The sequence below is a fragment of the Alligator sinensis genome, unplaced genomic scaffold (genome assembly GCF_000455745.1).
Source record: "Alligator sinensis unplaced genomic scaffold, ASM45574v1 scaffold243_1, whole genome shotgun sequence".
Classification (NCBI taxonomy): domain Eukaryota; kingdom Metazoa; phylum Chordata; order Crocodylia; family Alligatoridae; genus Alligator; species Alligator sinensis.
In genome coordinates, this window is record NW_005841841.1 from 103,030 (window position 1) to 122,625 (window position 19,596).

A 19,596-nucleotide genomic window follows, 5' to 3' on the forward strand; every position below is an offset into this window, starting at 1 on the left:
GGATTATTTCATTGGTAACATATTAATTTGAATCTCTTCTAAAAACTTCTTTGGATTGTATCCTCATGTGTTTTAGATTCTTTCTTGTTAATTAGATTAAACCAGATTTCCAATGACACTGTTACAGGGTCACCAGCCTGTAATCTGTCAAATTCCTCAGAAACTTCTTTTAATTACCTTTGTAAATTCAGTCTATAAATTCTTGTACAGAATGTGCTGTGATTCTATACCAACAGCAATAAAAAATTCTCAATTGCAAGATCAAAACCCAATGTTCTTCTCTCCTACTTCAACAGACCTAGTTTATTTCAATGGCACATTTGAATTTGATGAAACAGTTTACATTTTAAGGTGAGCATGATCCCTTAGTCTCACTGCCATAAAATAAGTTATCATGCTAAGATTTTACTTTAGAAACAGAATTTTTTTAACGTCACACAATCAATCTCTTTATTTATCATTTCCTTCAACAAAACGCACACAAATTTACACAGTCTCATAATCATTCAGTATATATTGGCATTGAACTGATCAGCAACATTTCATATTTACTAGTGCTTGAAGTCAACGCTGAAGACTACAGAGTAAGATAAACTATTCACATAATGTAAAACCACATCACGTATGTTGTCATCGTTCATAAGTTTCTCTCTTATAGCAGCCAAGCCTCTGCAAAAATGTAGCAAGTCCTTCCCTTTACAATAATGCCATCTACTCCCAAAACTTCTCTCCAGGTACCAGTGACTCCATCATCCTCCCTACTCCCATATCCAGCTTTCCATCAATTCTCTCAGACAATTAATTCTGTCATTTCCTTGTTTCCTAAGAAGCAAAGGCTTTTTTTTTTTTTTTTTTAAACAGATTACAGTAGTATTTAAGTTATTTTTCATCTTCTGATTCTGAGTCTGCTATATCAAAAACCATTCAAATATGATACACTCATTGAAATATTTCAGTTAGAAACCCCAAAACAAAAACCTAAAACACAAAACTAGAAAAATATAACCTGGAGAACAAGTGTTTCACAACCATGGCTACGGTTCCCATACCTGTGGCTGGTAGCTGAGCCTCAGAAACCTACACGGTTACATTGTGCTAACTAGCTTTGTTTTAATTTGCTGTGTCACACTGAAGGAAGCTAAATATACATTACTTTCTATTTAAGCAAATATAGTCACCACACGTTTATTATAGTATGATGAATTCCAGGACAATCTCTCCGAAAATCAGATTGTTACTACAAAAATAAAATAGAATAAAGAAATTAAAACATCCTGCATGGAAAGTGAGCTAGTATTTAGAATATTCATTTTTTAATATAATATAAAACAAAACGTAGGATATTGTTAGGGTTTATTCCAACTTACCATTGAAATGCATTGTAATGGAAGTAGACCAAACCAAGGCCATATAAAAAGGCAGCATTCTGTAAAGAAAAAACAGAAGTTTAAAACTCAGATACGAGCCCCATATGTTAGAGGAAAACACAAGGGCAAATTTTTGTGCATATTAATGTGTTTAATTGAAATGTAATTGCCAATATGAAATGCTCCGTTTAGCTTTCTAAAAACAGAATGCAAATGATTTAAAAAAACAAGATTCACTAGAAAATCTTCAATCTTTGTTTAAACTATGAGAGAATGTTAGTTATAGAGACCCTGAAATAAAAGACTAATAAATAATGATAATAATTTTTTAAAAAAATCTTAAGCCAGGGACCCTGAAGCAGTGTATTCTGCTTGTAAAAGAAGAGGAAAGAAGAAAGGCTAAAGGTTTTTCATTTAAAATGGAAAGAAAAAACATTTTATACCACTAGGCATAACTATACAATGTATATAAATGCAAACAGTTTAATTTCAGTATCTGAAGTACTAGAAAGGTGAGCATGAAATCATGCTTAAGGATATTCCATTTCACCTGAATACTAAGAGCATGTCTAAACTGCTCAGTTATGGTGTCAGGGAGCACCTTGCTCAGATATACCACACTTCCTTTACACGTGTTAGCTCTCAGAAGAAGAGTAGCCACTTCAGCGCAGCACTGTGTATAAATCAATACATTGCGCCTCTCTGCAAAGGTTGCTGGCATGCACAGCAGCATTCATGTGCTATACTGCTTCTGATCAGGAAACATGGAGCAGCCATGACACATTTCAGTATGGTCCTACCTGGTGACATGACTGAGCACTTGGAGACATATCCTAAGAGTTCAGATCATTACACTCAAACTTAAAACCACTGTCTCTCTTCATATCTGATGACTGAGTTCATTTTAGTAACTTTTCTGAAATTTACAAGGAATCTAATTCTATGTTTTGCAATCTAGTTACTGTCTACATAAGGGAGAAAAATCTCAGTGTACATATGTAATATTTTTGTAAGAATCATTCTTTTTTTAACTAAAAAATCCATGCTTAGAATGCAAGGTAATAGGATCACTATTTAAGCCTTTCTTAACAAGATTAACATATTAAGCAATTCTACAAATAATTTGCATATATTTTTTTAAAACATTCCAACAATTACAAACAAACTAATTTTTCTTTCAAGGAACATTATGCCACAACGTAAGTACTTGTTTATACAAGTTAAGACATATTTTGAGACTTCTCTTAAAGACACTTCTGTTTCCACACGTGTTGTGAAATCAAAACATTGTTTTCAGAAAAGATAAATTATCAGTACATCCTGATGATCATTATCAAACATGGCCTCCAATAGGCCAAGGAGGGATGAAAGTTTCAAAGCTGCTAACTTCTTCCATCAACATAATCCTGTTTCTAATTTCATCCCATTAAGTGCCAAGATGATGTCAGCTGCTGTGGTATCTATCACACAGTCATGACTAAAAATCTGTTTAAATTTTATAGGTCAAAAACATAAACAAGCTTCATTTTGAAAACAACTGATGCACAGAGCAATTCAAAGAACAGCCTTAGTCAAGGGTCAGCAACATCCAGCCTATGGAGCTGGGGGCTTTGTACATCATGCCACGGCTGCATAGTGGGGAGAAGCAGCAGTGGCAGCAGTAGGCTGGAAGCCTACCCACCTGGGACCTGAGCTGGGTTGATCTGGCCCATGGCTGCAAAATGTTGCTGACCACCGGTCTTAGTTATGTCTTTGATACAAACACTGTAAGAAGACCACTTAATCAGAACTTCAACTGCAAGTTCCAAATAGTTCCAGAGGCAATGAAATATTCCATATCAAAAGACATTTTCAAGGGGAGTGTATGAACACTGTTTCTACAATGGTTAGGTTCAGCAATGTGTAGAGAATTACTAGATACTATGGTGACTGGTGTGGTACAAGATCCCACAATGAGCCAAACATGTTCCATGGTGTTTCAGAAGCTAATGGAAAAATGGCTGCCTACACTGTATGTCAGCAACGAAGTGAAAACTACACAGCAACACCATGAAATGCACATCGTCTATGATTATGTAGAAGTGATGTGGTTCAGTAAATGATTATTGCATGCAAGATAGTAACTGAAAGCTACTACTTAAATTCTCCCTCAAAACATTTACTAATGGTACAAAAGTACTGATTGAGCTGTTTAAAGGACTTCTGGAACTGTGGTTGAAAAGGATGAACATAACAGAGATAAAATAACTTCAACTTTATTTTTTACTTACATACTTGTTTTCTAGCTATCTTTTAATAACTAGGTGCTAGGAATGAAGGAAAGTAAAAAAATGGAATGATAGATAGATAAACATAAATGTATGCCTTGCTAAGGCATTTATTAAAATCTAACCCAGAAAGGAAGGCAGAAATGATTTTTGGACCTGCAATAAAAGGAACTTTCAAAGTACAGAATTTCACTAACTGATTAACACTAATGGGATGCTGTTAATCAATACTAGTAGGTAGGGGGACAAGACAGAGAGAAGACAAACTTGGATGTCTAACCATGTTTAAGATGACAAAGTCTCTGAAATGGCTGGCTATGTATTTCTAGACAATACTGCCCTTGGTATCTCAATACTTCAGACATCAGAGAGAGAGCCCGAGCCACATTCTGCTTCAGCAAATTAGTAACGTTATACAGCAAACCTAACTTTCCAACTGTACAATAATTGTATTGTTCTGCCTTGCTTTTTTTCTTCTTAATATATGTGAAAGTTTTCTTTGGCTACTGATAGTAAGCAGTGCTGTTGGCAGACAGAATTCAACAAGACTGCTATGTGCTGGGAATATGGAAAATCATCTGTGATGATTTGGACCCTTCAAATCTTATTAAATGCAGGAGAAGACTTAGTAAGACCACATATCAGGAACAGAATATGTAAGTTCCTTTTGTTATAAAATTCATACTGTACTTCCTCATGTTCCTTAAAAGTAGATAAGATATCCTGGCAATAGCTTCAATTTTTTTTAGGAAGCACATGCATTGTATTAAAACCAGCTTTAATGCAGATATTCATTAAAACTTCATATTGACATGTTTCCGAGGCTAGCCAAACATAATAACAATGCAAAACAACAACTGTGAAACATTTAGGTAAACTGACCTATGCTGTGCAGTACAAGTTAGAAATTAATCAGTTTACTTCCTTTTTGAAAAACTAAGACTTTACATCCTTCACTGATTCATACTGTATGGTTCTCCAGATTCCTGACAATCATCCAACTTTAATCCGCTGATGTTTCTGATGCTTCAAGTAGTCTAGATCAGCAGTCAGCAACCTAAAGCCCCTAGAGCCATTTGATCCAGCCTGCAGACTTGGGGCTTTGGCAGTGGGTGCTGCTCCCCTTATGCTGCAATGAGGGCAAAAGGTGCGGGTGGCAACTAGGTCCTAGATTTGCTTGCAAACTGGATTATTCTGGCCAAAACTGGAGACGGTTGCTGACCACTGATCTCAATAACCAGATTGAGCTTAATTTCTCAACCACCAAAAATTGACAGCAATCTAAATTGTTTGGTTGCTTAAAGCTCAGGAAACACAAAAGCCCATAAATGTCATTAATTATCTCTCATCTTGACTTAATAATTTATTAGGAAGTTATGCTTTTATTTCTTCCAGAGACTAACGACTCTCTAAGACAGGGTGTGTGAGCTCCTAAAACCAAGTAAGAAGTAGCAGGTGCCAGTTTGAAAGCTAGAAAATAAATGATTTCTTAATTCCTCCACTGGAAGCTACTAATTCAGGATAGCCACACAAGCTATTCAAATGAGTAACAGCTGTTGTTACGAACATTCTGGCAGCACAAGACAAGGTTCTCTTATATAATAAGACCTTACAACTTAGCAGATCCTGACATGCATCTTTTGTAAAGACCCTGACAAAACTTATCTCAAAGTAATACTAGTATTTTCTGATCAACAGAGGAGAAAAACAAACGATTCCATGACTTGCCCAACTGTAATTAAGACTTTAAATTTGGTTGTAAAGCAAGAAAATATGGTTGTTTGAATTTTCAAGCTGCAATCTTGGTCTCTAGGTGCATTAAAAATGAATTACTCTTGCTGTTTTGATCTTCTAAAGTACTCCTTTATATGCGGTTGTTTTTTAGGCTATGGTGGAACAGCTTTCCTTTATATTTTCTGGTTTAGGTATGTCTGACTTATTTTACTTCGTATTTAGTTGTGTGTTTGGTTGTAACATCCATTAAGGTATGCTGTCACTTCCATTCTAAAGCAGAGTAACAGTTGTACTATATAATATTTTATTCCAAAACACATGATGATTCAGATTATTATGGACCACGTCTACCCACTAGCTCCAAGTGTAAAGGACACCATTGGTGCTCACAACATTTTTTCACAGTAACATATTTGTGACAAAGACACCTTCCAGGCCTGTTACTACTATGGCCCCACCCTCGTCTCTGGGCAAACCACACACCTTGCTCGCCTGCCATGCCTCGTTGAAAAATGGTTATGATGTCAAATAGATGGGAGGGTGCCCTTTGTGCACCCAAATGACCGTGGGGCATTTCCTACCACCCCTACATGTGTCCCATGCCTCACTGATGTCTCACAGTATGTTTCATCTCCGGTTCTAAGCCAGATAAAACTGGACACATACTTGTGTCTCTCCCACACTCCCTTCTCAGGCCACACACACACCACCCACCTCTCACCAGGACCTCTTGTACTCCACCAGCTCTCACCTGGTCCCTTGCATACCGCCTATCGAGGCCACACTCACTCCGCCCTACTCAAGGGGATTCTCAGGCTTTTCTCTTCACCCCTCAGTCAACCCTGGCAAGGTCTTTTGGGCCTCTCTTGTGACCCTCACCTGAACGGGACTGAGCGATTGCTCAACTATGGGCCTACTTTGCCCTTGGCCCCTCACTGGACCACTCCGCCCCTCTCTCAGGCCAGAACTCTGCCCCTAACACTAGGGCCTGGGGTCTTCCACCCCTTAGGACTCAACCGCTCCTCCCTGAGCTTAACTGGCCCACAACTCTGCACTGCAACTCTTAAGGCCTGGGGTCTTACACCACCCTTGGGCTCAGGTGCTGCTCATCCAAGGTTCAACATGCCATGGAACTCAGGTGCAGCTACTCTACATGCCTGGCCCCCCTTAACTCTTCTAGTAACCCACCTGAAGGTGGGGGTAGGGGTTTGGGCGCCCCTTACACTGGGCAGGTTCTCAGTCCTACATTTGGGTGGTCCTGCCCCGCCACAAGCAGGCCCATTAGGCCTTCCTATCCTAGCAAGGTACAGTTTTAGGTCATGTCCAGGACCAATGAGGCCACCTCCATCCCCATAGCCTCATCCTCCGAGTAGTCCTGGAGCAGGAGCTCCGCCAGGCAATGTTATTCCCCAGGCAGCTGAACACAAACTACTCTGTTCTTATAACAGAGCTCTCCAAAATGGCCACTCTCATCAGTCACCTGGCAGCTCCCTGCTCCAGCCCTTAAAGTGACAGACACCCAAATAGGTGTTCTGTCACAATATTATAAAGTATGCTGTACAGTGTCTTCTGAAAGGGATTCTGGATTTGTAGCTACGGAGGACTTGGTAAATTATAAAATAAGTTTACACATGTTTTTCATTTGGATTATATTCTCACCAATAATTCAAGCAGGGTCCTATGTGGTTGATATCTTCAAATGATTAACTTTGACTCAAACCATTATACATCCTCAATTCACTTTCTGAAGGATTCTAAGGTAAGAGTAAAGACGGAAGGTAGGACTGGGTGGCACTTCAGTGTCTAACTGAAAGTCTAGAGCTGGGCCAGGTGGAAGGTCAAATGTGTTGACCTTCCACAGACTACCTGACCTACAAACTTTCTCCTGCTCCTCAATCTTTATGGGCCTCTTCACTGAATGAGATGAACTGAAAAGAGTACTCAATTAAAGTGAAAAAAGCAGGGCTTTGTATATGAGATTGGGTGTCTAGCAATTTGTATATAAAAGTTTTCCCCTACCAATCTGTAAATAAGAGGCACAGAATATGAGTATCAGTTCAAAATATTTCCCATTTTCAAGTTGATATTATTTACATACTCTGGCAATCTATTCAAAAAGTTTAAAGAAAGTTTCATGCAAACTATCAGATGCCTCAATTAAATGTATCTTTTACTTCAGCATTTCCCAATGCTTTTTACCCCATGGCACACTTAACTCAAGGTCTGATTTTTGATCAAAGGGCCTGACTGCAGATTAGGTTTTTTTTTGGTGTGCTTGGGACAGTGACATCCATAGTTGCAAGTATGGCCTTCTCAGATGGCTGGTATTTGGAATTCTGTTGAGGAAGTCTCTGGTGTCTTATAGAAAACTTTTGCTTTGAGTGGCAAGTGGTTTAAGGACAGTTTCTATGAATCCTGATAGTTCCTGAATAAGGGTATGTGCTGCACACAGCATGCAGGCTGGACCTGGGACACAGGCTATATGTGGCACCACAGACAGCCCACCTGTGCTGCCTGCAGTGCACACAGCGCAGGGTCCAGCAACCTGTGGGCCATGTTTGACACCACCGCTATAAAAACAACTGGATTATGATGCACAAAAATAAAACACACAAACATGAGGTTGCTACTAGAAAACCATGCCTCACAGCTCTATAGTGAATCCTAAAGTATTTTCTCTAGTCTTGCAATTTCTATCATGGGGTTTTGGGGGGGATGTTTTTGCTTCCTTAGTCAATATTACTAATAGACAATTGAGTTAAATGTAAGTGAACAGCTGTAAATACTGCTAGTTTCTCAGTCAGTGAACTCTTATTCTTAATCTCTATTGTCTTACAATGAGTTTCAAATGGCCATTGCCAAAGCCTATTTAACACTTCATGGAGTTGTAGCAATTTTCTCTGAACTATAAGAGAACAGAATGGGAACTGAAGGAGACCAATCCACAGATGTAAGGGGAGGAGAGTAGAAGAAAAGGAACTGACAGTGCTGTGTTTTCCTCTGACAAACTAACCAAGACAATTTATAGAGTGGCCAAGGACCCTAAAATGTGGCCTCCACCTGGCTTAAAGGGCAATATAGCCATGCAAACAAAAAAAACAAAAAAAGAGAGGCTAGAGGTCCCACCTTCCACTCTGTGTGAACACAAAGTAATTTTTTTTAATTGTGAAATTGACTGATTTGTGGAGAGACACCCAAGACCTCTGGACCTGGCTGGTCATCAGGCCTGTGCAAGTAGTGAAACTTCCTAAATTGGATGTAGGAGTCCAGATTCTTCCCCCCAAGTCTAGCAGATTTTGAAAGCTTGTTTGGTATATCCCCCAAGCTGGCAACACTAGCCCAGGAAGCAGCATTGGGACAGCACCATTCTGGGTGAGAGGAGAGGAACTGTCAGGCTTGCTACTGATTTGCAGGAATGGGAAATAGCCCAGTTTCACTGCTGGTGGGGAACTGCCATGTCCAGTACCAATGTTACTTCCAATGGGGAGGGAATTAGCAGGTTTTTAGCACTCTTGTTGAGAATAATGGGTAGGAATGGCAATTGGGGGGGGGGGGGGGGGGGGGGGGGACAGCTTCTCAGTCAGGCTGCCTCTTTCGGACACCATTAACATCCTGGTAGCAAAATCTGGCTGCTGCAATGCATTTCCCAAAGCACAAAACAGCCCCAGCTTCCGTCCCTCACTCCTGAACTTCACACTGGGGTTGCTAAGCTCCTTTAATGAAACTGTACCCATTCCCAGAACAGTTCTACCCATTCTGTCACCTCATATAATCATTGATATCTCCCAATCACCCCTCCTCAGACATCCTTGCCACCACTTCACAAATCACACTTGTTTAGATGCTGAAATACATAGCTGAACTGTACTGCTCCTTTTTGTTTATAAAATTGGTGTAATTTATTACAGTGATTGATAATTAATCATAGGGTGAAATCAACAAAATCCTGTGAGAAAATCCTTCAAATACAAGGCTGTAAAAAAATCTTTGTCAAGTTGGGGAACTATAATACAGTTTAGCTGTGTCTGGGAACCATGCTGCCAGTCTGGAAAGGTACACTCAGAAACACCATCCCAAGGAGCATATTGCACTTTGTTTAGAAAAAGATGAAATGCAGAATAAAAATAATGAACAACCACAACATACGTACAGTCTGGATGATCCCATACCCGAGAGGTCAAGTGCAATACAAGCTACTTTGGTTGCTACGTTAAAACTAAAGGCAAGTACAGTAAAAATTGACAAAGCTACCTTATTGTATGATGACCTTGAATTAGTTATTGTAAATTTTATTACACTCTAAATGGAAGAACATTTCAGCTGATGGAAGATTCAGGGTTTCCACCTTATTCTACAACGCTTGGGTACAAACCTTATAGTAAATGCTGAAAATAACCAAGACAAAGTTGCTACTCTTGCTTCTATCATTCAGGAGGGAGTCAAAAAAAGAAATCAAGGGAAAACTAATTTTGTTGAAAGTGGATAGTGTCACGTGACTTGGCTGATCACTTTTAGGGGTTAACAGTACATTGTTGCAGGACTGTTCTTCGAACGCTCACAATGGAAAAGATGACAGAAAAACACTCCTTTGAATTTAAAAAAAAAGCTAATTCTTAAAGTTCTTACTACGTATGGAATCCTACCAAGACAAAAATATAGTATTACAACAGATAATGGAGCACAACAAAATTACAGGAATTACTACTTGTCATGGGAGGGCAAAACTCAAAATAGGACAAAGTTCGGCTGTGTTATAGCACATAACTGATTGTCATAGTTTGAGAAGAGCTCCCTTTGATGTTTCTAATATACACAAGATATTTTCTTATGTCTTTGTTGCTTTTGGGGCCATTAGTATAAATAAAAGATGGTGACATATTGAGGCTTGAAAATTACACTGTAGTTATGAAGTTCTTTTTTTAACCGTTTCTGATTGGAAAGAAAGGATGGGCTAACTAGCTAGCGCACTGGACAGGGACACTTGTAATCAGCATGCAGGGTTTCTGGCTCATCCATAATTTCCCAAATGACTGCAGGCAACTTAACCTCTTTGCCTCATGTCTCACCTCTCATATGTTGCATCACTTACCTAAGCGTATTTGGTCTGTAAACTCTTCAGGACAAGGATTATAGCTTACATGTTACTACTGTGATCGGCACAACCAGAACCACATTGCTAGTTTCTACTGTGCGGGCACAATTCAAATAATGATTACCATATCATGTTCTCTCATACTGTGCAGTTCCATATCCACAAAACTTCCCATGAAATTTAACACTTTGTCAAAATTTGGAATTCACAGAAGTACAGACACAATCTCTCTTTTGTAGTGGAGTCAGATGTCCAAACTTTGTTCTCTCTGCCCCCCAAAACTTAACTATTGCTTCTCAGTATACATCTTATTTCATATTTTATCTGCTTTTATACATTATTTTGGTTTTTTTTACTTATGTCACACTTACTCTTTTTGGAGAAGGGCAGCATACAGATTTAACAAATAAATTATAGTAAAAGGAACACAAAAGGAAGGAGCTTGCTACAAAAACAGCTCATTTCCCATCCTAATACCCATTAAGGGGAAAAATGAAAACAGAACTCAACTCAGCTCTCCTAGCTTCCCACCACCAGTTCCTCCCTTGCCCATCTTTGATGTTGGGGACCCTAGGAATATAATGCAGCAGCCAGAGCCCAATCTAATTAGTCACTGTCCTCAGGTTAAGCTCAGTTCCATCTGGACTGTGAAATATACGTGGGTTTGGACCAAAGCAATCTGGATTTTGGCACACATGAGACAGCCCCACCTCTGTGACTGCACCATAAACAAACCTCCCATTTGGTAATGGAAGGGAGACGTTCCCACAAAGACAGGGTTAGCAGCTTGCCCCCCGCACCTGAACAGCAGTAAAGGCAAGTTACACTGGTTACGGCAGAATAATTAAAAATTATCTTCAGAAGCATCAGAATCTTTTTCTTTAAAGAATTTTTTTTCTGTTTTTATGTAACCATATGCCTCAAAGAGATGGAATCTCTATGTATGGACTCAAACATGTATTACCGAAAAAAAAAGTTAATTAACATTTCCACAGAACTGAAGGTTTCATGTCACAGAAACAAAGCATATTCTAGCCAAGTATTCCATCTTGGAGTACACGAGACCTGGTTACCATATATTAAAGTATTTATAATCTTATTTCTAATGCGCTTATTTTTGTCCCCATAAAATGCAATATGCTGCAACATACTAAATACTTCTTTGCCAGATGATGTTAATATTTATTTCAGACTAAGGTAAACCTACAGACTGAACACTTAAAGATAAGTTTCAAATATGTCTCCAGTGATTCTATGGTACCTAACAGTTTCTCCAGAGAGTTCTCAACGCAAAACAGTTCCCTGGAGAATGCGTGTTGCATAAAACATTCCATTCAGGCTCTAATACATAAACAACTATATTCCTTTGAAAATTTGCAGGCTATCAATTTCAGCAGCAAAGATTCTTTATTTTTCCTGTATTTGTTCAGATTCATACAGGTGCTAAAAGGGGTCACCTGTCCACAAGGTCTAGAATCAATCAACAAACTTAAAAATAAGATAAACAATTGTTCAACCCTAGCTCAAAATACTGTTTAACTGAGCTTAAATTACCAAATAATTGTGTTTGATGAGAGAAATTTTCAAAGAGTAAGGACATATAACAAAATTTTTGTTTCCCTTTGGACCTGTTAGGGCAGAGGTGGGCAATTATTTGGGCTGGAAGCCCACTTAAGGAGTTTTGGTGAGCTGTTGCAGGCCGGGGGGGGCGGGCGCTGACCCAGCCCAGTGCAGCAGGGAGGGCCACAATCAATCCTATCTAGCCCTAGGGTCAGCCCTGCAGGTGCTGCCAGAAAGCAGTCAGCTGCTGTGCAGCCCCTGCCTCACTGCGCACCCAGGGGGAGTGGGACTGGCTATACATGCCATGGCCCAAGCTGCCCCCGTGCCTGGGCTGGGTGGGGCCAAAGGACCCACTGTAGGCTGGACAGAATCCCTTGACAGGGATCAATTTTATCAGGTGGGCATGAAAAACATCCCTTACACAGACAGTACTCTACTGCCTCAGAAGACCACTGCCACCATAGTTAAGCACTGGAACAGGTTACCCAGAGAGGCTGTGGAATCTCCATCCTTTGAGGTTTTTAAGATCCGACTAGATAGCCTTGGCTGGGATCATATAGCTGGGGATGGCCCTGAAAAGGAACATGCAATGAAGACAACAAAAATGGAGAGAAATGTGTTGGCCTGAGATCTAATGAGAACAGCCAAGCTAACTTTGGGGTGTTCATGGCTGTGCAGTGTAGACTGGGGATAGAGAGACTGCTCAGGCGTTGGAAGGGGCAAGGACTGCCTGCCTGTTAGTTTATTTATTAGAATGATATGGCATCTTACAGAAGACAGAAAAATAACTTACAAGACAAGTAAATAAGAGAATAAAACATGAGAAACAAAGCAACTTATAAAAGCCAACAGAGTAGTAAAATAAACTACTAAGTCCCCCTCAAACATATCCCAGCTTAGCTTTGCCTGCTAAAGGCCTACATAAACAAGAAAGTCTTACAGAGATTCAGGAAGTTGTCCAGGCTCAGGTTCTGCCTGGCCTCAAGAAGTTCCAGAGCAGAGGGGTGACTACTAAGAATGACTTCCCACATTTCAGTAAGTGAATCTGGCATATTGATAGTACTTGCAAAAAAACTGCTCTTGGCTGACCTTTTGGATTGCAATGGGACACAAGAGACAAGGCAGTCAGTCCCTTAAGTATGTATGGCACAGACCATTAAGAGTCTTAAAGGTCAACTTGAATTATGTCCAGAAAGCTACTGGGAGGCAGTGCAGACCAGTGCTCTGGAGTTATGCGCTCCTGGTGACCCACCCTCATCACCTCCTGCACCCCCTACAACTTCCAGGTGGTCACTGAAAGCAGCTCCACAAAGCATATTGCATTGAACTTATAACGGCATAGATAATGGTGGCCAGATCGGAATCTGAAGGAAAGGGTCCCAAGTGGTCTCATCAGATGAATCTGGTCAAAGGTAATCTGAGCCACTGCCACTACCTGAAGATCCATGTGTACTAGAAGATCCAGGAGCACCCCTCAGACTGGCAAACCTGAACTACATGGGGAAACTGAACTCCAATAACAGGTGTCCCAATGCCCCCAGGTCATACAAACTGCCCACCACCATCACCTCTGTCTTGTCTGCATTCAGTTTCAGTTGGTTTACCTGCATCCAATCCTCACATACAGCAAAGCACTGGGAAAGGACCGAAACTGGGGGATCTGGGTCAGATGAGAGAGAAAGACCTGGGTGTCATCAGCATACTGATGGCTCCTCATTCCAAATCTCTGCACGATTTTGCTCAATGGCTTCATATACATGTTAAAACAGGAGAGGCAACAGGATGTGAAGCAGCCAAAATCAATGTCTTGGCAACCCAATATTTGCATAAATCTGTCCGTTCTTTACCAGGAGTTGAACTGGATACCCAAGATAGGGCTATGGGTAATCAGAGAGGTTCAGAGACCAAAAGGCCAGGTCTCAGAGTCTAATGAACCACAGACTCATCCCACTCTAAAAGCTATGCCTAGGCAGGTTTCAGGAGGTACTTAGAGAGACTACATGAGGTTGGGGGTCCCAAAGCACCGCTCCCCTTAAAAATTCATGATAAATGTCACAGAATGTAATAAATATGATGGACCAAGAGCATACAGTAACATTAATAGAACTTGAAGAACTGGTATTTTTACAAAACTGTTCACATTTTATTGTCATCTATATTTACTGGAGCTTCCCTTTATTCACGACTCAACTTAGCAGCTCGAAACAAAGAAATACCAATTCACTATCATGCCTGTCTTCTCTTCAAATTTGTCACTAGATGATGAGCAAATATTTTATTAGTATAGCAGATTCCAAAAATATGGTTATTAATATTGTAGTGCTTTGTGTATTTTGTATTATGAACTGTAAAACTATTTTGATATAAACACCATTTTCCCCCTTGGCTTAATGTTTTAAATAATTTTGCAGAACCTGAAGAATCACAGAAAAGTAGGGCTTGAAGGACCTGTAGAGGTCATCTAGTAATTCAACCTCCTGCTTGAGTCATCCCATGCAAATCCAAGTCTAACCCAGTGGTACTCAACCTTTTCAATCAATGGGGTGGATGGGCAGTGACCTGTCCCTCCACAGGTCAGATCCGGCCAGTGGACACAATGCGGCACATAGGACAGGTACGGTAAGGCCCCATCTGGCCACACGGAGGGGGTCTGGAGGCAGTCCAACCCTAATCCAGCCATTCAGGGGAACAGGGCTGGATCAGGTCTCCTTGGCAGAGGTCAACACTTCATCAACTTTAGAGATGCTGTGTAGCATTCAGCATCCTGGCAAGTCTTTTAAGTGAATTGCCCTACATCATTCAAGAGTCTCTTTTGCAGATTTAGTAAATGTAACAACAGTTCTCCCAAAATAAGAATATTCAGGGGAGTAACTGCAGCCACAGGGAGGGCAGTGCTAAGAGAGGCTGGCTCACAAAAGCATACGCACTTCTGATTTAGTTAGTCTGTAAGGTGTATCTCTTCTGGCCTGACTTCAGGTTAAAACAGCTGACTACCTATCTCCTCCAAATTTAAGCCATTGTTCAGATAGATCGAGGTGGGCAAAATACAGCCCACAAGGAGAGTGCTTGCCAACTGACTAAATCTGGCCCGTGGCTGCCCTCATGGCACTCCACCGGGGGCCAAGCCTTGCCCAGCTGCACAGCACAGCTTCTGATGGGGCTGCTCCCAACAAAGCTGCTGCTTGGATCCCTCCATCTCCAGTGGCAGCTCCTCTTTTTGTTGTGCTGCTCCAGGCTAGGAAGAAGTTTCAACCAGGTGACTCCTACTCCAGTGTGCAGGGCTCTGGCTCCAGCTCCCAGCTGCCTTCCACCCACTCTGCAAGCTGCTGAGTGGGTGGAAGGCAGCTGGGAGCTGGAGCCAGAGTGCTGTGTGCTGGGGCAAGAGCTGCCTGGCTGAAACTCCTGACTGCCTTCCACCCACTCAACCACCCACACTGGGTTGGTGGAGTGGTTTGAAGGCAGGTGGGAGCTGGAGCCAGAGACCCACTCACTAGGGCAGGAGTCACCCAGCTAAAGCTTCCTCCCAGACCAGAGCAGCACAGCAGGAAGAGCCGCCACTGGAGGTGAGGGGAACCAAGCAGCAGCTGCACCAGGAGCAGCCCTGATGGAAGCTTTGAACACTGGCTGGGACCAGGGTCATGGCCAGGCAGGCAGGTACAGACTGCCCTGGGAGGGGCTTATACCCATGCAGAGTCCTCTGGGGGCAGCTTCAGACAGCACCACCTGGGCGAGCTCTGCTGCATGCGCTCCCTGCCCCCTCCTCGCTCCCCTCACGCTCAGTTCGGCTGGCTCCTGGGACCTAGTGCCCAGGCAGCCTCCCCTCCGCCCTCTCACTCACACACACACACACACACACACACACACACACACACACACACACAGGGTGGGGGCTGCCTCACACACACACACACACACACACACACACACACACACACACACAGGATGGGGGCTGCCCTGTGACGCTGCCCCTGAGTCTGGCCTCGCCCACTCATCTCACTCCTGAACACCACTCCCCACTCATCCACAGCCCCATCTCACATAGGGAACTTTGGTGAGTAGTGGTGGTGGGAGGGAAGGATGCTAACGCAGTCCACAGCTCATCAAAAACTCTCTATGTGGCTCCCTACGTTGCCCACCCCTGAGATATGCAATAGCAAAATCCCCAGTTTCTCTTCAGTTATTTTTGTGGTCTCATCTTTCATGAATATATTTTCCTATCCACTTTAAATGTATATCCCCATATGAAAAGTTGAAAAAAGTAAATCTCAAGATTAAAAATCAACTTAGAAGTGCACTTTGTTCGGTTTGGGGGGCACATTCTTTTGTGTTTTTTCTTTATAACTTCATCTATGCAATCTCTCACACTACAATAAAATAGTTCAATAATGGGTACATTTGACACATCCTAGTATCCAAATCAATAAGCATAATAAAACAAAGTAATAGGAACATTTGAAGATATATCTAAATAACTGCAATTAAAGAACTCATTCAAATAACAAGATCACATGACTCATTCTATCCTTACATTTTTTTAAAAAATCTGCGTGTGCAGAAATTAAGCAGTTTCTCCTTACTTGGAGCTCAAGTTTCCTATTGTTTCAGATAAACAACCTCCCCATCTTGCTCATTTTGGAACAGTTTATGAAAATGTGTTATTCGATTTTTTTATAAAATGTATAGATATATTAGCCATTTAATGGATATCACAACATTTAAATGAGACTGAACAATTTTATCCTGTAAAGCAGGCTTTGAGCATGGAATTTCATTTTCCTGAATTGCCATTTTCCTCTACCCATTTTCAGCCAAGTGTCAGAATCCTACAGAGCTTGCAACAAGCACCATTATCTCCTTGCCAGTTACTTACTGCTTGAAAAGTAGTACTTTGTAGGAATAGCCTGAATATCACTAATTATATAGTTCTTCTACTGGAGGCACTCCAGAAAAAAATGGGAGTGGAAAAACTGAAATAGAGGGAAGAATAACAAAAATAAAGTGGAACAAATAAATAATAGGAAAGGGTTATACAAGAGAGTCAAAGAGAAAGCAAGGGAAAACAGACCCAAAAAGAAAAAAATATTATTTATGTTAAAACAGTGCTTAGAGGGTCTGACAGCAATCATAGGCTACACTGTGCTGGCCATGAAATAGATCCAGACCCTCCGCCACCCCATGTAAACATTCCAAACCTGAGGGGCTTTTGATTTGGAACCGAACAAAAAAGTCCAAATTTCAAGATTTCCCATAGAACAAGATCCTGAAAGTTTGTTTCAGAAAAGTCAATGTTTGTTTCAACTTTGAGCTGCTTTTCTATTAAATTTCAACTTACAGTATAAAGTGAGCATATTTTTAGCACGTCATTTAATAATGGGATATGGCATATTATTGCATGATCAAAGCACTCAGGTTACTTTAATGGTTCTTTTTATCATTATTATATTATTACTACTATAATTAATAATTTTTGTAAAGGCTATTTTAGTTTAATGGCAATTTTTGGTTGTTTTATATATAAAAATTCAGGGTTGAATACTTATTTTAAACAATTCAGAATGAAGGATTGTTGAAATTAATATTCTAATTGATGTGTTAATTGATCTTTTTTACTGAAAGGCACAAAACACAATACAGCAGGCCTATGTGCCATGCAGCTGAGGATCAGGCAAGAAGGCCAACTGCCAGAGCAAGAAAAAGCAGCTGGGCAGCCCACCAGCCCTTCCCACAAACATTTCAATTGAATGAAATCATCATTTAATTCAGGAAGAAGCTTTTCAGCCACCTCTAGCTCTAAAAATTGTAGATTCCAACCTCTTAAGCTTGGGGCTATTTCCAAAGGCAACAATAAGAATAGGGGAAAGAAATACAGTATATAAGACAGAAGAATATCTTTTTTTCATCTTCTCAGTGCTAAGTCTAGTACTCTTCTCTATCCATTCAACTACTCCCACATCTTAGGCTTTCTTGCTTCACTGAATCTTCCTTCTGGCCATTGGCTAGTTCCAAAATTCAACTGGCTAGTTAATGTTGCCGTGCAAGCTTGATGTTACCTCCATTCCCGTACATCAGTAATTTAATTACTGATGACAAAAATAATCTTTGAAATACTAAACAGTAGGAACTACAAGATGCTGTTCTGAATTACACTATGCTCTCCCAAGCTCTGGCTTGCACCATATGTTTCAAAGGAAGATAGAAGAAACCTCAAAGTTAGCTATTTTGTAATCATCTATCCTTAAGAGAACCTTAGTCCTAAATCCCCTCACTTGGCTTGGCTTGCTCCCGCTACCAAAACACTTTAAAAACCTTATAAACACTATCCTGTCTTCCATACAAATATTATTAATTCTTGTACTATACTTTATCAGGTTATTACAATGATATCTTATTGTAATGAGCTTCAGAAGTTAAATTCATATTGTACGTATTATCTTTTAGTGTCAGTGAATGTTTCCTTACTCTTATGACATGAGAAAAAGTAAATGGAATACCTCAGTCCCTCTTAATGCCACTAAATCACTTATCTTTAACTTGTTTCTTTCTCCCTGGAGGTGGTGACTAGAAATTATTATTAAGTCAGCTGCATACAACTATTTTCTATAATGGCATGCATTCCACTATTTTTTCTGTCTTCTCACATACTACTTCCACTGCTGCTTCACATGGAAAAAAAACCATAAACACTAAATAGTTCACAGTGATACGCAGTTCATCCTCGAGTGATTACATTTTATTAAGTACCAAGTATTAAGCAAGCAGTTCAAATTATGCATTCCAAAGTGGAATACCTCATGAAAACTTTATTTTTGTTATCTAACTTTGTTAAGTTCGCTTGAGCTTCTCAGTCTTCTTTAGTCTAACAAACTGCCATCTGAAATTTTACTGCCTCACTAATAGGCTCCTTTTCCAGATCCTAATGGGGATTATTGGAATATCACAATTAACCCTTTACAATGGTAGAACTTAACACATTCTTATTAACTTCTTCTTTCTTATGTATATTCTTAGCTAGGATGATCTATGGCTTGTGGAAGCACTGGATCTGGCCTGTAGGGCTTTGGCAGCAGGCACTCTCCAAGTACCCCTGCAAAGACAAGCACCTGCAGTGGCCAGGTCTTAATGCCCATCCTCTACCCACCTATAAGATTGGGTGAGTTATCCAAGATGAAGCTTGAAATGGCTCCTATCCTTGCTCTAATCTATGCACCCTTGTGTTGGTTTCCCCTTCCCTGGCACAAATATAAACAGCTATGACTTCTTTTTCATAGCTGCTCTCTTGTGCCTGTATTTACTCTTGCTGCACAGGAAATGACTATCTGCAGCAATGGTAAGTGCAAGCAGTTTGAGCTCTGGCTGGGGACACAGAGACAAAAGGTTGCCAAGGCCTGTCTTAAACTACTGATGTGTCATAGCTATTATCAAACATGTATTTTATCTATAGCTGTTTTCTTCTGTTCCCTAATTTCACATTTATCATTCTTTGTCTTATGTTTGCATTTTAAACACACTGGGGCTGAACTGTCTTTTGTTTAATTTGTTCATTACCCCAGAGGAGGGAGCATTCCTAAACACAAAG

At 40.5% G+C, this 19,596-nt stretch overlaps 1 protein-coding gene across 2 annotated transcripts in view; it reads right to left on the bottom strand.

Annotated features, from left to right (window-relative positions):
- Positions 1-19,596, bottom strand: part of KDM6A (lysine demethylase 6A) — a 153,716-nt gene that overhangs the window by 99,913 nt on the left and 34,207 nt on the right. For both annotated transcript variants that reach the window (XM_014520551.2, XM_014520550.2), the window contains exon 3: positions 1,368-1,426. The gene's annotated coding sequence lies outside the window, so the exon portion shown is untranslated. The remainder of the gene's footprint in view (positions 1-1,367; positions 1,427-19,596) is intronic.